This window comes from Lissotriton helveticus, chromosome 6 (assembly GCF_964261635.1).
Source record: "Lissotriton helveticus chromosome 6, aLisHel1.1, whole genome shotgun sequence".
NCBI classification, from domain to species: domain Eukaryota; kingdom Metazoa; phylum Chordata; class Amphibia; order Caudata; family Salamandridae; genus Lissotriton; species Lissotriton helveticus.
In genome coordinates this window covers 215,805,617-215,831,830 of record NC_136067.1, presented here as the reverse complement: position 1 = coordinate 215,831,830, position 26,214 = coordinate 215,805,617, and the positions used below count along the sequence as shown (strand labels likewise).

The 26,214-nt window shown below is 41.3% G+C and overlaps 1 long non-coding RNA gene across 2 annotated transcripts in view; it reads left to right on the top strand.

Annotated features, from left to right (window-relative positions):
• Nucleotides 1–26,214, top strand: part of LOC144761300 (uncharacterized) — a 129,092-nt gene that overhangs the window by 6,893 nt on the left and 95,985 nt on the right. For both annotated transcript variants that reach the window (XR_013595662.1, XR_013595663.1), the window contains exon 2: nucleotides 13,429–13,531. This is a non-coding gene — a long non-coding RNA (uncharacterized LOC144761300). The remainder of the gene's footprint in view (nucleotides 1–13,428; nucleotides 13,532–26,214) is intronic.

Genomic DNA, 26,214 nt, shown 5'->3' with positions numbered 1-26,214 from the left:
AATGAGTGATGGAACATCACAGGTTACACTACAATACAGTGAGCGCCTCTCGTACCACTAAGTGAAAACAGACGACCTCACAGAAGCTGCAGCACCACAGTCACAGTCACTACAGAGATCAATTAGTGATGGAAGAATGGCTGCAAATCTCTTGAAGAGATAACTTCGTTGAGATTCCATGGGCTGTAAAGCATGTAAACCACTGTATTTAATTTTCTGTCCATGCAGGGTGTACTCATAAATAATAACTATCTTCAAAAATATTAAAGTGGAGCCGGAAGCCTCTAGATGCTCTTGCAGAACTTATATATAGAATTAAGGCAACTGCACTTTAATTATTTATTTATTGTTTATTTTTAAATTTGATATTGGTACGAGTATGACAGTGGGTACAAGAATACCTCCATGTATTTTGGCACAGTTGATATATTGATTTAGGAGCAAGCATCATTGTTTGAACCAGTCTAACATGAAATTACAATCAACATATTATGTTATGTTAGGATGTCTTGTATAGCGCGCAGCTGCCTCAGCAAAGGGGCGTACCGACATTTATAGCAATAATAGCAGCTAACAGCGAGGAAACCTATCATGACAAAAGAAAAAGAAGACCAGTGGGCTGATACAAGCCACAGAGGCAAGCAGAAGGGCGTGGACTAAAAAAAACCTAAAGAGAAGGAAAATGTGTCTTCAGTGCTTTACGAAATGCCAAATAATTATCCATCCTCTGGATATGTACAGGGAGGGCATTCCACAGTTTAGCTGCCAGTGTGCGAAAGGAGCGCCCCAGGCGTGAGCCCTCCTGACCGGGGGACAACTACCAGGTGTTGACCCACCGAGCGAAGATGGCGAGTGGAAGTGTAGGAGGAAAGCAGACCCGCTAGAATGCCAGGGGTAGGGGAATTCAGGATCCTACAAGCGAAACAGAGGGACTCGAACTCCACCCGTCTCGCCACCAGTAGCCAATGTAGCTGACGAATGGCACTGGAGGTGAGGCTGCGTTTAGGCATGCCGAGAAGAGTTCTGGCGGCTACGTTTTGGACCCTTGGTAGTCTCAAAATATCCGTCTTGTTGCCCCCCAGGTAAAGCGAGTAGGCATAATCCAGTTTTGACAGCACAGATGCTTGGATGATCATCTGTCGGATGGAAGGGTAAAAAAGAAAACGGAGGTTTGAGCGCGCAAAGAATACCAAAACATGTTGCCGCCACCTTCTTAGTTTGGGTTTGGAAACTAAGAGCTGAATCGACCCAAATAGCAAGGTTTTTTACCACCTGGGTGGTGGCGGGTGCACGGCCCAGGGTGGTGGGCCATCACTGTTTGCTCCATAGCTCAAGATCTTTCCCTACCAGCAAGACATACTTACTGGCATTAGGCTGGGGACAGTTGGCAGTCATCCACCCTGCAACGTCTGCAAGACTGCTTATTAGTGTAACCAAGCTGAGTTCACAATAAAGTGGGCTGCTTCCAAAAGTAAATTTGATGGTTAATTATTCTGTATGAAAATTTGCAAGATGTAGCTTACATACATATATACTTTATTGGCACATTTCAGGAAGTTTTGTCAAATGGGTCAACCTAGATTGAGAACTTGATATCAATATTGTATCAATGTGTTCCTTGCATCGATAATAATGATATGTTGCTTTAATATGTATTTATACTACGAATGGTTTATACACCAGCTATAAGAAGCCAGGTCACGCCAGAATAATATCTGAATCGCATGCGTTCCAGAATCTACCAATACTGGTCGACTGGAGACGTATGTGGAGGAGATGCTCTGGTCAGTATTTGGGGCAGAACACTTCACAGCATTCCTCATTATGGAGCGAGCGCATAGGTCCCTTGCGCCACGTCCGCCTCCAGGGGCAGCCTCACGTCCCATCATTGCTCGCATATTAAATTATAGGGATAGAGATACTGCGCTGAGGCTGGCCAGGGAGAAGCAGCAGGTAACATACCAGGGTAACAAGCTGGAATTCTACCCTGATTTCACTATGGCGGTCCAACAGGCTCATTGAGAATTTGCCCAGGCCAAATCGAAATTGCGTGAGCTAAACGTGGAATATGCAATGCTTTATCCCACTAGGCTGAAGTTAACGTGGGAGGGACGATCAACGATCCTACAGACCTCGAAAGCTGCCCAGGAATTCATCAAGAAGTTAACCTCAAAACGTAAGGAACATAGGCACGATGAGCAACCCCAAGAATCTGAATAGGATGTTTCTTTATGCAAAGTTCGGATGGACAGAAAGGTCAAGGCAGGATTAGCTAAAACTTCACATCAGTGAAACTGTCATATGGAATCTGCACATCACAGTTTGGATCTGCGCTACACTGCCATCACACTGGTCAAGTGGTGGGGGAAGGATGACCATGTCCCACAGGTCATGGGCCACACTTGTAAATTGGCATTGGGTAGAGGAGCAGACTGGGGCACCTCTGAAGAGCGATGACCTGGAAATTGATCTTACTTTGCAGTACTTTGGATGCAGGAATTCCTGTGTAGCATCACAGATTCATGGGATCCTTTCTACGTCCATTATTGCGGTATGCTAAGGTCAATACGAATGTGATTGTTTTCAGATATCTGACTACCACAGGTTAACAGACCAGACATATCGCAACACAAGTATAGAGCCGCTCTTCCCTCTCCAATGGTCCATACTATGTAGTCGCAGGGGATCCCTCCTTGACTCTCACTAGTGGGCTTCAATCCTTCAATGTCTCCTCCACCTGTGGAGGGAGGCATAGGATTTCAGGCTGAGTGTGCGGTGGTGCTATTTCTGCATACTTGGACGCATGGGATTGCAATCATTGCTGACTGTGTCTTTGACCCACTCTGAGGTATAAGTTGAGCTCCACATATGCTCAGGTTATATGTATATGATGAGCGGACCTAAATGATTCGGATTGGTTTTAGAATTGAATTAAGGCTGAAAGGAAGCGGCAAATAAGAGGGCTAACCTTGGTATGAGTGGCAAGCTTATTTTCAGAAATGCAGCGCGGCTGGCTGTGAGTGTTGAGAAGCCATGTTATAGGTTGACGGACCTTTCTAGACCTAACTGACGTTACTGTAGCAGTATAAATATGGTGGGAGCTGTTCGCTGTCATACAACGTGCTATCCCACATCCTTCTTGAACTATAGCCAAGTTTCTTCATTTTTGTTTGATTAAAATTGAACTGCATTCACATTGTCAACCTGACCACATCCACTACCGTGGATGATGTTGTGTGCCCATGGCGGACCCTCATGCGGGTATTCCCCATGTTGTTCATGCTTTGTTTGTGTTTTTATGAGGAGATTTGTCTTTGGCATGTTTGGGATGCTAAAGTGGGTGGTGGGTGGGAGGGTAAGGGTGGGAAATTTTTCTACAGACCAAAGTGCTTGAGATGCAACGCCGCACTCCATGATAAATGTGCTATACAATGCATGACAGATGCTACTCAACATACACTGTCTTTCAATAGGGTAGTGCAGTTTCTGACTACTACATCATACTGGGATATGTTTCCTCATTGGCGCCATGGTTCAAGATAAATTGAGGCCCACAACTCTAAATTTCCTCACGTGGAATGTACGGGGACTTAATAATCCTAAAAAAATTCGGCACATGTTTGCTTATTATGATTGCTTGCATATTGACATTGCATTTCTCCAGGAAACACACATTGCCTCACGTTCTGGTTGCAAATTGAGTCATAAATGGGCCGAAACTATTCACAGTTCGACGTACTCTTCATATTCCAGGGGGGTTACAATATTGATCAAAAAGGGTACGAATTTTTCTATCGACACTACCATAGCAGACTCTCAGGGAAGGTACATCATTGTCGCGGGCGTACTCCGAGGGCAGCGGATTGTAGTCATAAACACATACGGCCCGAACACGGATGTCCCGGATTTTTATCATGAGGTTTGGTAGAAACTACATGATGTGGCAGATAGGACATTTCTATGGGGAGGGGACTTTAATCTAGTATTGATTGAAAGTCTCGACAGATCGGGGTCCACCACAGAACCACATCGGAAAGCCATGACTAAAATGCTTGATATTATGTCGGAACTGCAGTTGCTTGATATTTGGCAGGCTCAGCATCCAACATGTAGGGAAGCGACACACACATCAGCTGCGCATAATAGCTGGTCCCGAATCGATTATTGGATAGGTTCAAAAGATACACTGCTCTGGACTAACACTATCAAACACCTCCCAAGGACATTGTCAGATCATAACCCCATACTATTGTCTGTTGAGGTACTGTATTATACACCACCCCCTTATAGCTGGCGCTTCAACGCGAAAGCATTAGCTGACACAGTATACACGGAGACGATTACCACGGCCATTTCGGACTTCTTCCTCTTTAATGAACCTACCACTGATGACCCATGCCTGCGTGGCGTATGTATCAGTACCTTTGCGAGTATTTTGAAAGATATCCGCAGACAATTATCTATGTGCGAGAGTCAGTTGAAATCCCTAGAGAGTGAATATGAGCTGACCCCGAACCCGCAGAGACTGGGAGACATCAGGACTGTAATGTCCGAATATCAATCCCGAGCTGAAGATGAACTCAAATACAGAACAAAACAAGCTAAGGCAAGAGCCTTTGGCGAGGGAGGTAGATCTTGGAGTATGCTGGCGTATAAAATTTGTGAAGGTCGTGCCCCACAAACTGTCCTACATGTCTGAGGCGCTAACGGGGAAGTGCGGACTACTGCACAAGGTATACTGCAAGAATTCATGAACACGTATGGCGCATTATATGAATCCCGTAACACTGCACCCCCAGTGGAGATTATGAAGTATCTGGAGGATGTGGCCATCGCCTGGCTTTCGGATACACAAAGGGAGTATCTCTCCCTACCGATTATGGTAGAAGAAGTTACAGAGATTATTAAATCACTCCCTAATGGGAAGGCTGCGGGCTCTGATGGGTTTACCTGTGAGTTCTGCAAGACCTTTGCAGATCTTATAGCTGTATGGTGATGCATTTGACAAATTGATTCTCCCTCTCTCCTTACGAGAAGCTGTATTGGTCGCCCTACTAAAGCCCGCAAACGACCCCGAATACTGTGAATCCTATAGGCTGCTGTCACTCATAAATGTGGACTCTAAAATACTGGCCAAACTGCTGCAGCCCCTTATGACCAACCTGGTCCTGCTGGATCAGTCGGGATTCATACCGACTTGGTCAACAGCACACAATACCAGGACATTGTTTGCACTATCCCACTACCTAGTACCTACCACTAGAGCAGCCGCAGTTATGTTGGATGCGGCCAAAGCATTTGATTGAATAGAATGGCCATATCTATTGACAGTACTTAAAAGGATGGGCTTCCCCCCATATTCCTGCAGCGGATTCAGTTGCTATACACCAAGCCCGTGGCCCGTATCCGCATTAATAATTATATCTCGGATAGTATGCCCATAGCGCGCGGGACAAGGCAAGGATGTCCATTGTCCCCATTGTTATTTGAGTTGGTGCTCGAACCTTTAGCTTGCAAAATCAGGCAGGGTCATCACTATTCTGCTTTACAATTTCCGCAGCGACCTTTACATATCTCCATGTGCGCGGATGATATGTTATTATATGTGCGTGACCCGGTAATCCATTTAGCCCCTCTTTTGCCCCTCTTTTGCCTGAATATAGCAAATTCGGGAGACACTCTGACCTTCAAATAAATTGGGACAAATCTATCATTATTCCCCTTACAGACTCCACACACCCGTACACCACAGAATTTCCTCTAGAGTATCAATCTGAGCCAGTGAGATACTTGGGAGTATGGTACCATCGAGACCCGGAGATTGTGATCCGTACAAACTATAGCAGAGCAATAAGCTCTATAAACGACAAAATTGATCGCTGGATCCAATTGCCCCTATCATTGGCGGATAGATTAGCTATCATAAAAATGGTAATTCTGCCGAAATTCCTTTATCTTTTTAACAACATCCCCATTACGCCCCCGTCGAAAGTCTTCCGCCGACTATCCTCGTTACTGACTAAACTTATTTGGGCAGGCAAGCAAGCCAGAATTGAACTACGAGCTCTAACGCTGCCATATTCCATGGGTGGCTTCAAGGTCCCTGATTTCTTTCTCTACTAATTATGTGCACAAGTGCAGTACGCTCACCACAGGTACCATCGAACCCCCTATCTCACACATGAAGCAATTGAAGAAGGTGACGCGTTACCTATCCCACTGACAGCAATAATAACTCATCACAGGCCTCCACTACATGCCAAAGATATTAACACAGTGGACACAACCAACGCCGCATGGCATCAAATGAGTAGATTGGCACATAAGCTACCACTGTTTGCACCTGCCCTCCCATTGCATCACCATCCAAGCTTATCAGTTACACAAGAAGAGGTGGGCATGGGATTGTTACGGCAAGTAGGGATTGATACGATGGGAGATCTTTATCACAATGGGGTTTTTAAACAACTAAAGGATTTTGATTATGTCAGTAACCAAACACTGCTATTCCGTTTTACATATCACAGACTCCAAGGGACGATTAAACAACATCACCCTACATACCAGGCGGAACCTCTGCAATTGCAAGCGCTTCAACTGATCATAACCTCCTCTAGTAATAAGCGATTAATATCACGACTGTATACCACAATCCAAGAGGAAATAGCTGACACAACATACAAGGCATGGACAAGATGGAATGAGGCGCTCGACATTCCGCTTACAGAGGAGGAGTGGAGGGTGGCTTGTTCTCTCAAGGAAGGGTTGACGCCTAACGGTAATCTACGAATACTACATTACAAATATCTGCACCAAACTTATTACACCCCGGTTAGGCTTCACAAATATGGTCTCCGTCCAGATGCACGATGTAAACGCTGCAGAATCAGCCTGCAGACTTTTTACATCTTGCATGGAGCTGTTTGTTAATACAGGAGTATTGGGAAAAGGTTACACAAATACCGAGTGACATGGTAGGGGTGTCAATTATTTGCTCCAGCTGCACATGTATCCTGGGACTATTATGCGATGTTCGGGCTACAAAACGCAAATTTTGTATGATTGCCTTGCTCCTAGCTAAGTACAGAGTCTCACTATGTTGGTATAGTAAAAATACACCTACAACTCACCAATGGCTTTGTGACATGGCTTACTGTCGCGACACTCTTACCACCTACGAAGAGGAGCTGCCGTCGGGATCACGCCCGAGAGACTACTGGACTTATCTGGTTGAATATTTACACAATAACCCACTTGATTAACTGTGTATTGCGCCTCTTTCTTTCCACTGTTTTTATCTGATTATCTGTAATGAGTGGTATCTTGTCTGTACTAAGAATACACATGATTGTTGTTACTGGATGCGGGATGCGGTAGCATGAAGGTCTGTATGATTGTTCATTTTGGACATGTTATGTCTTGAAAAATGCCAAACAAAAGAATAAAAAATTCCACTTTCACTGCACTGAAAGAATGTCGCCTCTATGCACATACCTGCAGTCAACATTGCATGGAATGCGCTGATCGTCAACGTGTAGGAATTGCTTTGAATTTGGTTATAGACTACGCTGTGGAGCAAAGAAATTAAAGCGCCAGTTTTTTTAAAAATTGTTCATGTGTGAAACCTAAAGGTTACTATTTCAATATCCACAATATTAGAATGCTAAAAGATGGTTACCACAGTTGATCTATGCCTGTGTGTTTTCCGACCGTTCACCTAAAAAACTGCATGAGTAATCTTTTGCTGCATTTCAACCCTACATCTAGACATCACATGCAGTTGGCAAAAAACGTTATATTGACACTGTGTATACTGGATAAATCTGCCGCATCTGAAGAGGAATCAAAATCCCAACCTGCTTTAACGGTAACCCCTCGTGCATAAAATGTAATTGAAGCTTGTGAAGGTCCATAATTTATAAAGCCCATAAACCTCGCTCAACAGTGAATCTGAATAGGCACTGGATCAACTTGTACAGTGATGTGCTGTGAAAAGAGAGAACCAGAACACCTTTGATTCCAAAATCCATGGAAGTAAGTGATAGTGTGATGAAATGAAAACATGTAAGTACTAAAAAGAACTTGTTGTTGAACAATGAGTTTGTTTTGACATGACAGTCGATTGTTAGAAATACATAAACAATCATAAATATTGTCTGCTGGGACAGAAGCTACCTTTTGTCAGTTGCATAATACAGAGAGCAACATTTGCATTCATCTCAAAGTGGTACACAACTCACATCAGGGACATTGTATTGAATCTTTTGATCCAGTAAGTTTCTCTCTGTGACAGTAATTTGAAGTTGTTAGTGTATCCAGAATCAGGCATCTTAATTGGGCAATGTTATGTCTGCTTTCTAACCAGTGAAAACTAGATTGGAATTAGTGTTTTTGTTGTGGATCATGCTTTTGTGTTCCGTGATTCTTGTTTTGATCTTTCGTTATGTTTTGCTAATATACCTTATTCCACATGGACATTTAATGCAGTAAATCAGATTAGCTGAATTACAATCTGCTGAATGTCTGAGTTTAGCTTGCTCACCCATATTGGGGTGTGTAATGATATTACCACTGATTACATTATTGCAATGTATGCAATTATAGCATTTCTTGGTGCCATCTTCTTGTGTATCCTTTTTGGTGTTATCAGTAAATATTTCATGTTCTTCGTCCTCGTGTAGACAAAAGAAGGGTTTGTTTTTAAATAACCCTTGAGACTCAGGTTCATTCTGCAGGAATTCCCATCGTTTGTTGATGATTTTCTTGATGGTGACACATTTAGTTGAAAATTTAGAGACAAAGACCAGCCGATCCTGTAAAAGTTTAGGTTTATTTTTCAGAAGGTTTTGACTGTTGATTGTTTCCACTCTTTTTTCTGTTATCTCCAGTATTTCAATGGGTACTTTCTTTCCATGGATTTCAGTTTTTATTCTTTCAGTGATCTGAGAGTGCTTCTGTGATAGAGGATATTCTCTGGATTCTAAGCATCTGCGAGTAAGGTAAATTGGCAATTAGTTTTGACGGCTGAAAGCTCTGGTACAATAATAAATTGTTTTGATCTGTGCTTTTCTTGTGTGCGCTTGTGTTGATCTTTGGGTTTGACTTATCCACCTGAACATCTAAAAATGCTAAACTCCTGTCACTGATATTGTCAGTGAGAATTCTCATATTCTTGGTGTTTAATCAGCTATTTTGTTCAGTAGTTTAGTTTGGGTATTTTTCCTAATCAAAATATGTTGTTGATGAACCAACAATAGAAGATGAGATCCTCATCCCACTCTGGGTCTCAAAAAATATGGTCAAGCTCAAATTGGGCTATGCATGTATTTGCATATGCTGGGGCTCCTGCAAATCCCATTGAAGTTCCTCTTACCTGAAGAAAAAAACTCTGTTCCGATTAAAAAAACTATGTTCAAGACAGAATTGTAAGATTTCAAGCAGGAATACTTTGTTATCTTGAATTTGAGGCTGGAGTAATGCCCATTCTACTGCGTCAATGCCCTCTTGTTAAGGAATGCAGGTATAAAGAGATATTATGTTGATTAATACATAGTAACCACTGGTTGCTTTCTTCACAATCAAGATTCTCTAGGCGTTTAAAAAAAAATCTGTGGTCTCTTGGATATATGATCTTCATGTTTGAACAAATGACAGCAAAAAAATATAATCAACATATTTCCCAAATGGTTCAAACAACGAGTTACAATGAGTCGAAACGGTGCATCATTGATGCTCCTATGAATTTTTGGGAACATATATAGGCAAGGTCATCGTGGATATTTAACTGTGAGAAATGATCGTGTTGTAGAGGTTATCCACTCCATTTTCAGGGCTGTGTCTAAAATGTTTATTAATATTTCCAGTATCTCAAAAGTGGGATCTTTGTCAAGGAGCAAGTATGTGGATTCATCTAATACATGTTCTTGTACTTTGGTATTGTAATGACTCTTATCCATAATAACTAAGGCGCCACCTTTGTCTGCTGGTTGAAACACTAGCCATATATTGTGAAACAAAGTTTTCAAAATTCTACGTTTTGTTATCGAGAAGTTAGAGCGTCAGTTAGAGTGAAAATTTAAAGAAGCAAGATCTTTTTTCGTTAGTCCTCAAAGGTATCCAGCATTTTATGGTAAACTGACAGCATGCATGTACTCCTGGGTTTGAATTCTGTATATTCCAATGCTTCCTTTTCACCTGTGGGTGGTATAGCATTCTTGAAGAAATGCTGTAATCTCAAAGTTCTCATAAATCTGAACAATGCTACTTCTGTTTCCAGTGGGTTAGTGTTGTAGGTTGGTACGAATGAGGTACCTTTGCTTAGTACCTCTAATTGCCATGTTGTAAATGCAACTGAAGATATGGTATTTACTAAACTTTGTTTTTGGTCCTCAGATTTTTGCTGATCCTTTCTTTTTCTTTGTCCTCTGCATGTTTTTGGAAAAAGGCTAGCATCTGGTGGACGTACTGTATCTCAGCCGCTGCCTAAAAAAGTCGAGGTTAATAACAGAAGCAGAGCAGAAAAAACTAAAAAATGAGTGGAAACAATTAACTATCAAGAGTTACTGATAAACAAACCTAAAGTTTCACAGGATCTTTGTCTCTAAATTTTCAACTAAATCAGTCACCATCAAGAAAATCATCAACAAACTAGAGCTCCTGCAGAATGATCCTGAGTTTAAACATTTATTTAAAAACAAACCCCTTTTTGCCTACACGAGTACAAAGATGGTGAAGGAATCACTGACTACGCCAAAAAGGAAAAGCCAGAAACAAGAAGAAGGCAGCAAAAAATGCTATAATTGCATACATTGCAATAATGTAATCAGTGGAATATCATTACAAACCCCAGTACAGGCGAGCAAGTTATACTCAGACATTCAGCAGATTGTAATTCAGCTAATGTGATTTACTGCATTGAATGCCCACTGGTTTATTGTATATTGGCAAAACAGAACAAAATATCAAAACAAGAATCACACAAAATAAAAACATGATCTTCAACAAAAACACTAATCTAGTTGTTGACTGGTTAGAAAGCAGACATAACATTGCCCAATTAAGATTCCTGATTCTGGAGACACTAAAAGTCCTGACAAAGACAACTCTAAATTACTGTCACAGAGAGAGACTTACTGGATCAAAAGATTCAATACAATGACCCTGGCAGGAATGACATATAAAATTGATATGAGTTGTTTTCTATAAGTGTACCACTTTGATATGAATGCAAATGTTGATCTCTGTATTAAGCAACCTGACACAAGGTAGATTGCGTCCCAAGAGATGATATTTATGATTGTTTATGTATTTCTACTGCTCGACTGTCAAAATGAACTCATTGTTCAAAAACATGTTCTTTTGATGTACTTAAGTGTTTTCATTTCATCACACTTTCACTTTCTTTCATGGATTTTGGAATCAAATGTGTTCTGGTTATTTCTTTTTACAGTACATCACTGTGCAAGTTGATGCAGTTCATATTCACATTCACTGTTGTGCTACGTTTATGGGATTTGTAAATTATGGATATTCTCACACTTCAATTACATTTTATGTACAAGGTATTAATATTAGAGCAGGTTGGCATTTTGATTGATCTTCAGATGCCGCATATTTATCCAGTATAAACAGTGTCGATATGGCAGCTATTTTTCTGTCTTAGCGATCGCTCAGGGAACACTAGTCCTATTTTTATTTTTAATAAGGAAGAGGCAGACTGTATGTGGTGATTAGACATAGGGTTGTAACGCAGCAAAAGATTACTCTTTTTTTTATGTGAACAGTTGGAGAACACACAGGCATAGACCACCTGTGGTAAGCGTCTTTTAGCATTCAAATATTGTGGACATTGAAACACTAACCTTGAGGTTTGAAACATGAACAATATTTTTTAAAAACTGGCTCTTTAACTTGTTTGGTCCACAGCGTAGTCTATAACCGAATTCATAGCAATTTCTACACGTCGTTGATCAGCGCATTCCATGTGGTATTGACTGCCAGTATGTGCATAGAGGAGGCATTCTTTTTGTGTAGTTAAAGCGATAGTTTTTTCTTTTACTTGGTCCTTATGGTTGGTTATCACTTTCAGAGTCTGTACAGAAGTATGTTTTGTTACGACAGTCAGAAAGAAGGTGTTGCGATAAATACTACTCTGTGTAGACAAGCTTGGCACTATTTTTGTGGGAGATATAGATTATAAATCAGGGGAACTTTGTGGTGACAGAATTGTTTTACATAATAGAAAGGGGGTCTTTGCATGCCTTTTTTTTTCATCTCCGGTTGACTCCAAACACATTTTTATGTTCTTAGGCATGGTTTTATGTGTCTTTGCGTGATGCTAAGCACATTGTCATGTTTTCAGGCGCTCGTGTTTCACTCATCTACCAAGCACAGTGTGCAACAATTTTTCAGCTTCCTATCAACCAGTTCACTACTTAGAAGATGTGTACAGTTGAATTAAGTTTAAAAAATATTGATTTGTGATATTCCCCCCTCCCACCCATTGTTGTTCATATTTTTCACAGTGGCCCCTGAAAAAGGGAATGACATCCCAAAATGTATTGTGCAACAGAGATTGGAAATGAAACTTTCATTTGTCTAATAGGCCAGTTTACCAGCTTTTTAGTTCATGTTTAAAATAGAGCATTTTGCTGTGTAATCTAAGATGAATGTTAGAGATATAAGAGATTGATGAATTGAGAAATTTAAAAAAAATGTAGTCTGATGAACAGTTAAATTTGTAATTTTAGTACTGTTTAAATTTGTGTTGAAAAATTGTTGATAGAATCATTTGCTGCACGGTCAGGTCACAGGTGATCAGTGACACTTGTAGAAGAGTTGCATTAAAACAAGTTCTGCCACTCATCAAACCTTCTGAATTGGAATACACGTCTTAGCTGGGCTTCTCCTATTCTTTCCCAGGACCCTCCTACACATCTGGTCTCCAGTCACAGTAGAAGGGAAACAGTTCTGCTACCTATCTCACTTCTAGAGCTGGTCTTCACATCTTTTGACAGTGGGAGATAACAACTCTTGCTCAGATGATAATGGCTTACCTCTGGGTCCAGTGTTGTAACTCAGTCATGAAGGGCTAGACTATGTTCTATGGCTTCAAATTCCAAATTCAGTGAAATATCACCTCTGCTTCATCAGTGGAAAGAAACAAACTTAACTGTATTGAATCAACATGCAAGAAAGTAATTGTACCTCCTTTTTTAATGTGACTTGAAGACAGAGAGGTTTTTTTTATGGAACAGTTTACACTTTTTTGTCGTCTTTATGTTTTCCTTTTTGCACCCAGACCTAATCATCAGAAAATGAAATAATTTGTCTAGAATATTTTTCATTTATCATTGTGCATATAACCCTTCTTTATAATGCTTGTACATTGTCATGAATGTTTTTTTTGTATCTTTCTTATCATTACAGGGGTGCTGTAAATGTCACGTCATCCAATACGGAGACCCCTTGTTTTTAGTATGAAAATGTGTCATTGAACAATCAACAAGCAGTAAGCACAAAATGCACATATGTAAGCATATTCTTCTGTTCTGTAAATGTATCATGAATTTATGATCAGCCAGATTATGCAAAAAACATATTCAGTGATTGTATAATTAAAAAGTTATTCCAGGAATGTCATAAACACTATTACCATTCTCCTTCATAATTCTGTTATTTTAATTATTTAAATCATTTAATTTTAGACCTTTATTTTCATTTTAGTTGAAAGTTTGAGGTTCTTAAGTGCGTGCAGTACAAGTTCCATGTTAGCTGCAGTTTCGATTTTAGTTGGCCTGTCTGCACTTTAGTGCCCAGTCAGTATATTTGTCATCTTTTGCAAAACCTGCGAAAGTGGTATTTATGTTGCCCTTTAGCCTGAAGTGCTATAATATTAGGCAACACAAGTCCAGTATATATTCTTGATATTTACATCTCAAGCTCTTGAAAACAGACACTTTAATATGAGTTAGAGATGGGCTTTTAACATAGGTGACATATTTAACATCCACTGGTTTACTCCAGTTAGTTCTATTGTCTTAAAATGCCCATTTGATTCTGCAATTTAGCCCCCAAACTGACCACTGAGGAGAGAGAATCTTCACCTTTGATGCAGATCCTGATGGGCACGGTACCAGATTCCACTTTAACCTAAGAAGGCTCCAGCAAGACCCTCCAAGGCTCTGTGAAGCATTTTGTCTTTATTGACTGGTGCCAGTATTGTGTTCTCGAACAGATACAATCTCTTTGCCCTTGTGCTCGAAATAGCTGGCAAGATATTCCAAGCGGACAAAAAACCTTGTTGTCCCAATTATGCACACCATCTCTGAAACTCGAGAAATAGGCTTTATATTTATTCATCTGAGGGTGTTAGGAGTTACAAATTGTGATAATGATGTTACAGTTTTTCCCTGTTGTTTTCTCTGTTCATGAAACGCTTACCTGCTTTTAATTTTTGTCTTTTGTGATGCTCCCCAACAATATTATGTGCACTAAGTTCAGAAGTTTTACAATAACTATTTTAAAATAAATATGCCGAAATGCATTTTCCATTTCTACTGACCCTTGAGTGTGTAACTCATTAATGAGCGATCGCTTGGATTATCACTTCATCCCTGTTAGTAACCCAGAAAGCACAGACCACATCAGCCGGTATGCCCAATGTGTGGAGCTCAGTAACCTGGAATTCACTACTCATTATTGCTGCACTGAACTTAGTAGATCAGCAGCTGTGGGTTGGGTATCCAAACCTTGTAGACCTTGGCAAGTGTACAAGGATACGCAACACCAGGAAAGGACAATAGCTGTTAATTGATGTGCACATAGCAGGGATTAACTATCTGGGAGTGGTCAGGAACAGTTGGCTGAATAAAGATTAGTGTTAGGACAACCTCTTTTGAGAAGAAGATGCCGAAGAGGGTTTCTTCTATTCATCATAGGAACCTTCTAGACAGTTAGGCTCCAGCCACAGCAGCAAGGAAAATCAGTTTTGACGCTGTCAGGTAGGGTGCCGCCAAGAATCTAAAGACAAGACTGCCGGTTGGAAGCTGGGTCCTATCATCTTAAAACAGGCTCCTGGGAAATTTCACATTAAGGCAAAGAGGAAGAGCTGCAATACGAGGTGAGGGGACTGCAAGATAATTGTTAGACTTAGGTGGTAGAACTTCTCCAATCACTGGCTAGTGCACATGATAAATCTGGCACCTCCATCACCACTCCCTCAGAGAATTACTGCACTTGACAAAGGCCTGTTGGATGAAGAATCCTAAATCCTACTGAGGGAGGAGAACTCATATAAGGGTTCAAAGATTGCTGAATTCTGCTGGCATCCAAGGACTGGACTGCTCTCCAAGGATTAAGTGGTTGCCACTTGTTACCTGCTTCATGGACACAAAAAGCTTAATGACTCCTTAGACCAAGAGGGCCATTCTGACTAAAGAGGACCAGACCCGGCAGAAGATGTGGCACAACATCTGTCTGGAAACAGCCTGCCCTGAGAAGATAGGGACTGCAGGACTGACAAGAAGAAGCCTGACCAGCACTTGGAGACTATGTCCAAAGGAAACTTTTACCCGGGACAACCCTCTTGGTGTATTCAACTTTCATTCCATCGTGCTTGGCTTGAAATTATACCTAGATCCTGGTCCACTGCAAACAGTTGATTTTCCATAGTGCTTGACTTTTTCTAGGTGCCTATTGGCATAAAATTTGAAACAGTCGTATCTCTGGTTCCACTTAACCTATTTTCATGATCTTTGTGTCTTTTTTACTCACTAAATATTTCTACATTTTTCGAAGTTGTTTGGGAATTTTATTGAGTTGTCTTTCTTACTTTAAAATTGTGGGTCCTGCTTCAGCTTACCACACACACCTGTGGAGACTGCCTGATATGTGTGCCATAGCTACCAGGGGTTGAGAAAGGATTCTCTCAGAACTGTGTTTTGACCAAACTAGAGTAGGTTTCTGACAGTTACTATTTTAATTTTATTTTAATTTGATTATGTTATTTATATAGATCAGACCTCACTGCATTGGTAATAGAGCTCTTCACATAGAACAACAGATTGCATAGCTAACTAGCTAACAGCACACAGAGACTCGGATTATAGATGTAGAGTAAAACTACTCAGGGAGTCGAACAAGAACAGAAGAAAGTGGTTGACATCATTATACACACAATATTGATTGACCGGCTAGCAACATCTGGCATTACTGGTAAGGTCCTAGAATGGATTACAAACTTTCTGAGTGACAGGAGGCAAGTGGTCACCTTGGGGGATTTCTGCTCCAAGGAAAAATTAATCACTACGGCAGTACCACAAGGTTCGAGTCTGAGCCCGACATTGTTTAATGTGCACACTACCCCTCTAATTAGGCTGATATCATCATTTGGCATTGACGTGGTTGCTTATGCTGATGACACGCAACTGATCCTGGTCCTTGATAAAGATACTCAGGACTGGGAAGAAAACCTCAAATGTTGCCTGACAGCCACATTCGATTGGATGGGGAAGAACCATCTGAAGTGTAACACGGGCAAGACAGAGATCATGCCAATGGGCTCACATAATCATTTTGTCCCCAGATTATGGTGGCCTGAGAAGGCGGATATTCCACCTCATACCACCAACTCGGCTCGTAATCTGGGGATTATTTTTGACACCACCCTGTCTATTAAACAACATGCCCTGACAGTGGCAGGGACCTGTTTCGGCATCATCAAGGGGCTAAGGAAGTTTTTCGATCTGCTTCCTTTGGCGGCTAGGAAAACGGTAACGGTCGCCCTTGTGACGTCAAGGATAGATTACTGCAACAGCCTATATGCAAGCACTAACAAAGCTGTTATTCACAAACTCCAGATGGTGCAACATGCAGCGGCTAGGCTGGTGTTGAAATGGTCAGGGAAATCATCAGCGTCAGTTGCATTAAAGGCCTTGCACTGGCTACCGATCATCAAACGGGTCCTTTTTAAAATCCTGATTATTACATTCAGAGCCATCCACTCCCAAGGGCCGAAATATCTACAGGGAAAGTTCGCTAGGTGCCAGCCGATGCGTACCTTACGGTCCTCAAATGCCAACCTGTTGTCGGTCCCGGCCTTTAGACTTAGCACGAGAGGGAGCAAATCACTCCCAGTCCTGGGATCCAAAGCCTGGAACACTCTTCCCCCTCACCTTCGGGCTTTAGAGAGGGAAACCGACTTCCGAAAGGCACTGAAAACCTGGATCTTCAACTTACAGGACTCTTGGGCCAGAACACTAGTATGACAGTGGGAAAAATCTAGTATAAGCAGCTTGACCGTGTGATAGATCTCCTGGTCATTAGTGGCGCCTAGATGCTCCTTGGAGCGACAGCTGAGCGATATAAATGCACAATTACATTACATTACATTAATTGGCTTCAGGGCCACATATATTATATTGTCAATATTGTCATGTATATATATATATATATATATATATATATATATATATATATATATATATATATATCCAAAAAGAGAGCTTCGTTCGTGAGAACACACGTACTCGGACACCTGGAGTTGTTCTTGTGCACAAAATTTATTAGGCAGGAAACAACGCGTTTCACCTTACGGCTTGATCACGTTTCAGCCGTTCCGATGTGTGCACCCATATTTATCCCACATTCATCATAGAAATGGGACTTACACCACATAAGTGAAGTAACAGTGTAAAAAGTATGGCTGCCATTTTGTGATAGTTCTTTCAACATTAAACAATGCATGATTGATTCTTAATTCTCCAATTGGGGTATCATTCAATTGTTTCTAAGATAGTGATTGTATTACAATTTGAATATGACAAAAGTTTTCTCATTCAAATGCAAAATTATAATTTCTGTAAGTATTTCCATCAATGATTCAAGAACGCTGGTTAATCAAACAACTAAATAGTTTCAGCGTCAATTGCGTCCATCGTTAGAAATTATATCAAGTTAAGTCCCACGGCACGATTTGTTCGTGCAATAAAGTTCGAAACAATCGTACTCAACGTACGCATAATCAAGTCCGTTTTTGCTGTCATAAGATTGGAATCACGCCCAAGTGGGCAAACTAAATCAATTTTTTACTGTGGATTTTGCTAGTGTTGTCTCATTGAGATATTTCATGCTTTTTTTGATATTTCGGTGTAGCATATCGAAGGCCAAAAATGTCCACTGTTACCAAGAATCACCTAAAATTAAAACATAAGATAAAAAGACTGAAAAGCAGGCTGCAGATAAATATAATTGAATCTACAAAATTTCATCATCTTCATTCAGCAAGGTGTACCGCTAATTCCTCATTTGAGTTAAGGCCTATAGGGTTCGTACATTCAAAGTCAATTATGTACCTTGATTCTAACTTGCGCAACGCAAGTTTCCTGTTGCCATCCCTGATCCCCAAATCAACCATAGCAATGACAACCATTCTCAGTAAATTTTCATTTTGAAAATGACAGTCATAAAAGTGACGGGCTACGGGATACTGTTGATTGTTGCTTTTTATCGCCCGCACATGCTCCATCACACGTTTTTCAGCTTGATGTATTGTGCTCCTTAACGTACCACTTATCACATGGACAAATGAGTACGTAAACACAAAACATTGTATTACAGGTCAGTGGTTTGCGGATAGTGAACTCTCTTCCAGAATTGGGGATTGTTAGAGATTCCTAATCCACACTTTTTCTGCAAGCCTTGCAACTTCTACAGCATTTAAAGCCTGTAGTGCCTTTGCTCACTGTCTTGCTGGTCACAGAATTTCTACTCAGATCGTCTTTCAGAGATTTCCCTCTTCTAAACGTAATTTGAGGATTGACACTTAAATAGGGTTTGAGATGTTGGTCTGTTAGAAGAACATGCCAGTGTTTCTTAAAAATAGTTCTAATGTCTCTCGCTTGGCCTGAAAAAGTTGTTATAAACCTGACCTTCTCTTCATTCGTAGGTGTTTGGTTGGGGTTAAGTAGTTAATTTCTCACAATAGCATCTGCTCTATTACATGCATTCTTAATTGTGGACCATTTGTAACCTCGCTCTTTGAAGTGGCTACACATAACTTGTTTTTCTTTTTCATAAGCGTTTGTAGTGCTGCAATTCCTCTTTGCCCGTAACAGTTCCCCGTACCGTATACTGTCAATCAGGTTCCGGGGATGGGCACTCCTAGCACTCAAGATGCTGTTGCCCGCTGTTTGTTTTCTGAATAGACTGGTAGTCACAGTTTGTCCTTTGATTTTAACATGGACATCTAGGAATTTATTAATGTGTTCAGAAAATACAAGGTTATAGGAATTTCTGTTCAGTTGGTTCACAAAGTTCTTAGCTGATTCTATGTTTCCATTCCAAATCATAAAAATGTTGTCGATGTACCTAAGCCACAGGACAAGCCTGGTGTTAAAATCGGACATGGACGTGGACACCTGCTCCTCCCACCACCCCATGAAGAGGTTGGCATTACTGGGGGCGAAGCAGGTGCCCATCGCCATGCCCTGTGACTGTCGGTACACCGTCTCATCAAAAATAAAAAAAATGTTAGTCAGGCAGAAGTGTATTAGTTCCACCAACATTTTGGAATGGAGTGTCAGTGAGATTGAACGTGTTTTAAGAAAATGTTCAACTGCCTGTATCCCTAGATCATGACGTATTCAGGTATACAAGCTACCCACATCCAATGTAACTAGTGTGTATGATAGTTCCCAGTGTATACCATCAATGATCGTTAAAAAGTGTGTGGTATCTTTTAAATATGCTTGGAGAGAGATCACAAAAGGTCTTAAATAATGATCTATCAGGCGTGAGGTGTTTTCCAACAGGGAGCCCATTGATGATACTATAGGTCTCCTTTGCGGGTCAACTGCGTTTTTATGGAGCTTGGGTAATAGGTATAGAATGGGTACGCTAGGATGTTCACATTTAAAGTAGTTGTATTCCTCCCATTCTAATAAACCTTTGTCTCGATATTCTGTTAAGAGATTATAAAAAGTAGCATTTGATTTTTTAATTTCTCCAAAGGTCGTAACCTGGTAACATGTGCTATCTCCCAACTGCCTCATACCTTCTGCCAGATATTTGTCTTTGTCTAGTACCACCACATTCCCACCCTTGTCAGAGTGGCGTACCACTATTTGGGAATCATTTCTCAAATCATCAATGGCCTGCATTTGTGACAAAGACAGATTTTTCTGAGCATTAGGAATTTTCTTTGTTCTAAGTTTTTTGATATCACTCAGGACCCCTTTCTCAAACACTTCAACAGCTTTGCAGATAATATTAGGCAAGAATTTGGATTTAGGTTTAAAACCACTTCCTGGATTTGCACCTACATTAATTTCACAATTATCCAACATCTCTTTGCCCACAATCTCCCCTGATGACAGGATTTCCATTAAATCAACATCATTCAAGTTCAGATTACTGTTGACTGCACCTTCACTACTAGATACATTTCTCATGGGATGCAGTTCAAACAACTTTTTTAGTTTCAATTTTTTAGCAAAGTAAAATAAGTCAATTCTGGTCTGAGTGTAGTTCAGATTTATTGAGGGACAAAAGGATAAGCCTAATGCTAATACCTCAATTTCAGAGGGCAAAAATAATCTTTGAGAGAGATTAATTACCGTCATACTTGTGCTTTGCTGCCCCTTGTCGGAACTCCCACGGGCAATTTGTCTGCATTTCTGGTCTCGTTTCCACTTCCTGAGTTTGGCTTGTTTATTCCTCTTGTTTTTCCGCGACTTCCTCGTCTTCGCCCTCTCTGGTTCCCTTGATCTGATTGGGATTCTGTCCGTCCTTGGTTCAGCACCTGGAATTGTAATGAAAAATTCTTCTTCTTTTGAAGATCCTCTTTCACAGGTTGATTCAACCCTACCACTGATACATCAGGAATGCTGCCATCCGAAATGCCACTCTCTGTGACTTCTGCTCGTGAAACATTTCCTGATGTATAGATATATATATTGGTAATTTTTTAATATGAGGCATGCAATCTGGGTTCCCTGGTTTGATCATTTAAAAAAATATATAGATTTCCATTTAGCTATATGATAGGGTGAAGATAAGATAAAAGTCAGTTCCTCTGTCTGACAGATCAAGAACAAAAATAAAAGAGCCAGGTTGCGAACAAACAAATGAGAGGTGGCAGCCTGGCCCTACTACCCCCTTTGGCTAGCCACCAAGCCCTTCCCCTTACCTGGGTGCACAATTGTCTTAGTAGGCGATGAAAAAAAATGCCTGCCCTCTGTCCCTCATATTCCTGGTACAAGTTGATATTAATGAAATACTCATTTACTTAGCCTCCTTACCACTGTCATCTTGCCCAACCAACAGCGGCCCGTGCAGGTAAGAGCGGTGGGGCTGGAATTTCGACAGACGACAACAAGGGAAAATGAATTATTTATTTAATTTGCCCTCATGGTGATCTGTCGAAATCCCCCCAATCCAGCCACACCGCTCTTACCTGCATGGGCCCCTGCAATGCCCACAGGCTAGGGAGCAAGGGAGAAAAATCTCTTTTTTTTCTCAGTAACCTAATCCTTGCAACATCTTACCAGCCACCAGACTCACTGGACCAGGACAAAGTCAAGGTTTTGGGCCGACCATGATGGAAGGTGGGTCAGATAGGCTGACTGCTAGGTCCTGATCAAAATGTACCTTCTGACTTAGTCTTTTTCTTGGAGCTGTTCTTTCTTAGATAGGCTTGTCAGAGGGTCCTCGGACTTCTTGGATACAGAGTTCAATTCGACGACTGCGGCCTGCCACTGAGAGATGCCTCAGTGAGTCTCTGGCAGTCTTTGTCCTCCATGTAGATGGTGATTAGCTCCTGAGCTTTTAGTATGACAAACCAGAGTGGTCAGGCCGATTGACATGTAGAGGATGGCAGCTTTACTTTCAACGTCGAGCCAGCCTCTTCCTGGAGCTTTTCTGCAAAACAGTTCAGAAAATTTCCAAACTTGCAGATCTAGTTCCTTGTTGGTTCCTTTGGGGAGAGAAGTATCCAGCAGCACCAACCACGGGGTCAAAGACTCTGGATTTAATCTTTGAGGCAAGGACTCAGTTTCCCACAATGCACCTGTGCAGTGCAAAAAAATCCAGTTGTAGCTCGTGAGCTGGGGTAGTTCTCTCTTTGTCTGTGGCTGGAGACTTCTTTCAGCACTGTTGTACCTTTTGCTGCTCAGGGAGTTAGCCCCTTTTCCTTTGAGCCAGGCACAGACCTTTCTTTGTGGATTCTTGAGCATGCAGCAGGTGCAGTCCTTCTAGTGCAAGCCTTCTGAGAGGCTGTCCAAGGGTACAGCAGAGCAGTTCTTCCTCTTTCTTCCGATGTTACAGGCAGTGATCTGAGGAGGTCCTGCAGCTCTCCCATATTTATCCTCCATTCTGGACAGGCAAGTGAGGGGGGTACCCTAACCAATAGGGGTTACTTTACCTCCCTCTGCTATGACCACTTCCCTCGAAGTGTGGCATATTTGTGACCAGAAAGCAAAATGGCGAAATTCTCTCCATGGTGTGTGTCTATGTAACCTAACCCAGAGATGTGACTAACATCTCAATACACTCCCCTTCCAGCCCCTCTCATAATTTAATTAGGGGGCTCCCATCTGGATGGGCATCAAGGAAGTGGGTGCTGGCCTGGGTCCTGTTTGCCTGCCTTTGAAGTCCAGCTAATCTCCCCGGCCCCCTTCCTCTCCCTGGCTTTTCCGGTACACCAATATCCTCCCACCAAATGGCTGTATTGTTTTAGTCCCGAGCCTCTTCATGCCTACTCAGGAAGTTTAGCTCAGGCTGTCAAAAGGCTGGCCAATCAGAAGAGTCTGCAACAGGGCTGTTTTAGGTAACTTCAGGATAGTAAGTTCTAAAACTACTTTCCTGTAATGATAAATAATAGATCTGACCTAGGCAAGTTGATGGATTTATTGTAACCAATATTTTGACACTTTGAATGATATTGCTTGTTAGCTCCAATCAAAAGTTAGACTTCATTAAGTTTACTAAATCCTTACCATGTTAACATACAGGGCTAGCAGCACTCTAATAGGGGAACATTGCTTTGACTGTTTTTCTCTACCAGGGCACATAAATCATACTGCATATTGTCCCTACGTTTTTATGACAATGCACACTATCTTTGGAACACCTAGGGTAGACCTTAGGAGTGACTTATATGTTATAAAAAGGTAGTTTTGGACTTTGGAAGTACTCCTAATTCCAAAATTGAATTTAGACATTGTTTCATTTTAAAACCAGCCTGCATGGCAGGCTTGGCTTTACAATGACACCAAACACCATAGCAGTGCACACTTAATGGCATTAAGTTCACTGGTGTTTCTAAACCTTAATGCCCTACCAATTACTAGGGGCTTACAGGTAGGTTGTCTTGGCCAATTAGAACATAACAAAACCATATACCTTTAGAGGACAGAGCACTGGCCCTGGGCCTGGTTAGCAGAGCTCAGGGCACTTTTAGAATCCGTAACCACCATATCAGTCGGAAATTGGGGTTGATCAGGGCAAAAAGGATGACTTTCTTGCAGTAAGGGCCTGGGCGAATGCCAGGGTAAAACTGAATAAAATTATTTGCACCAGTCCGGCAAAACCATTAAAACGAACAGATGCACTGGTTGCACCTTACAAAGAAAATGTTCAAAGTTTTTGAGAACCAGATGTAATTGGTAAAAATCTTGGAACAGCCAGTTGTTACTGTTTTAAATCAGTGGGATTCAGATGTAACTGCTTATAATTATTAAGAACATGTTTAAACGGGCTGAAAAATGTAAATACTGCTTTAAACCAGTACAGATCAATTATAACTAATCTAAACTAGTAAAAGCCATATGTAACTGGCTTTAAACCTAAAGAGTAAGTGAAATTAGGTGCGCACGCTGAACAACCATCCCTGAATATTGATGCAACAGAATTTCAAGGAAAAAATATTGAAAAAATATTGAGAGGTATACTTTACTAACTACATATATCTTCAAAGTATGTAAATATGGAGACAAGAATAGTAAATCTGTACTTCCATAATATGCAAAATGTGACTGAAAAGATATATTTAATGTCTAGACTCATGCCCTGCACCTTTGTAATTATTAGAGATCATCTGGTATTATTAAATGTGAGCATTAGAAACACAGAGCTATTATTAACCCCTCCCATGCTCGTGACGGAACCGCTCTGTCACGAGCCTCGGGTGGGCTGTGCTGGTGACGGAGCGGTTCCGTCACGCCCCGCTCGCCGCGCTTGCGCGGCGCGTTCTATTGAGCGGGTGGGGCAATGACGGAACCGCTCTGTCACAAGCACAGCCCACCCGAGGCTCGTGACGGAGCAGTTCCGTCATGAGTACGGGAGCGCCGCGCGGCCCCCCTACCCCCTAGCGCTGCGGCGGAATTGCCGCCGCAGCCAAGGGGTTCATCTACAATGGGCTTTACAAACATTATCAACACAACATGTATCTTGATGTCCTTTGAGTGACACAATCTTTCTGCAAGATGGTTTAAATGCTCTGCAGAAAGCTTTCAGCACACCAGAAACAACATATTGACTGCTTTCAGTTCAAGAAATGGAACATCAACCACTTTGACTTGTTTAATCTTTTATAGATGTGTTGTGAGATCATTCCATTTTCAGCCACCATTTATCATTCTGAATACTGTTCAATGCCGTAAGCACCAGGGAGGTGTGCACATTTGGCCATCACCACTATGTATTACAGATGGGAGACCCCCCCCCCCATTCACATAATTATATATATGATCATGTACCTGCCTTTCTTAACTGCTACCTTCCTGGACTGGCACTTCAGGCCACACTTTCTGTGCAGGGAAGTTGCCATGTGCTCTCCTTGCAACTTTCCAATCTTTAAGAGCCTTTGAACTCTGAAAATTACTCCAGGACCTCTTATTCTGCAACATTTGTCTTTATTACAAAATAAATAATAATTGGTATGCAGTGAATCCTGAGATTCATTTTGTTGTGGTTTGACCTTGTTCCCACACCATCTTCACTTATGCTGGGGAATTCTTCTGAATTAACACCCTTGTTTGTGATCAAGTTGGCTACCATTTTTTCTCCCTTTTGTCTAAACAGGAATGTTATGCTCTTACAACTGCACTAACTGCCTCACTGGTTACACACTAATGGCTACATGTTTAAAAAAATGTTTGCATTCCCAAACGGGACGATTCTCAGAATCGGCCAATTTGCAAACGCAGAAAATGCGTCTCACATGTAACAAACCCTATTTTGCAATTCGGTAACCTGTTACCGCATCACAAAATGGGGTTGCGATTAAGTATTTGGAAGGGGCATGGAAGGGGCGTGTTTAGAGCGTCCCTTCCAAATACCAAATCGTAACAGTATGTATGAATCTTTTGTGACCGTGAATGCGGTCGCAAACAATTCGCAATTTACCACCAACTTCAAGTTGGTGGTAACCCATTCGCAAATGTGAATGTATGCAAAAACTGTTTTTATGAGAAGGTAGTGGTCCCAAGGGCCACTGATGGCTGTTAAAAAATTAAAGGTAAACTTTTCGTTTTTCATTTGGTACAGAAACTCGTTTTCCTTTAAAGAAAACAGGCTGCTTTACAAACAAAAAAAACATTGCTTTATTTACCCCAGCTGGCCACCATCCCTGTGATTTTAGCGATTCCTAGGGGGTTGCAAATTGCAACCTACCTTATTAAAAGTAATGAGGTTGGTCGATTTGTGACCCCCTAGGAATCGCTAAATGGAGTTTCATACATTTAACAGTGATTACCTAATTGGGATTCCCTAAAAAATCGCAATTAGGTTATTGCTATTAAAAATGTTGATACATGTTATCCTCTCTGTTTCGTGTCTTGTGAGTTAGCAATGATGGAACCCTTTTGGCTTCTGATGGACTCTGTTGAGGTGTGACGTACATGTTTGTGCGGAATGCAATGAAGGCTGATTTAGAATGTTGACTTTGCAGATGGATGCAGAAGAATAAATACATGTAATACTAAGCTCTGTGTGTGGCGTGGTTATTGGTGGACACCTGGGCTATGGAAGACACTACAAATGGCGACGAGAGAGGGGATAAGGCACTCAAAGGTCAACAATGCTCTCCCAGAGAGTTTGCAGTAGTCCTAACAAACTGCTCATGTGTGCCACATGTGCAGCCATCAAAGTACGGAGTCAGCGCTTAAAGCATGTGGAGTCAAAGTTCAATTCCAGCCACTGTGTAGCAGTTGATGG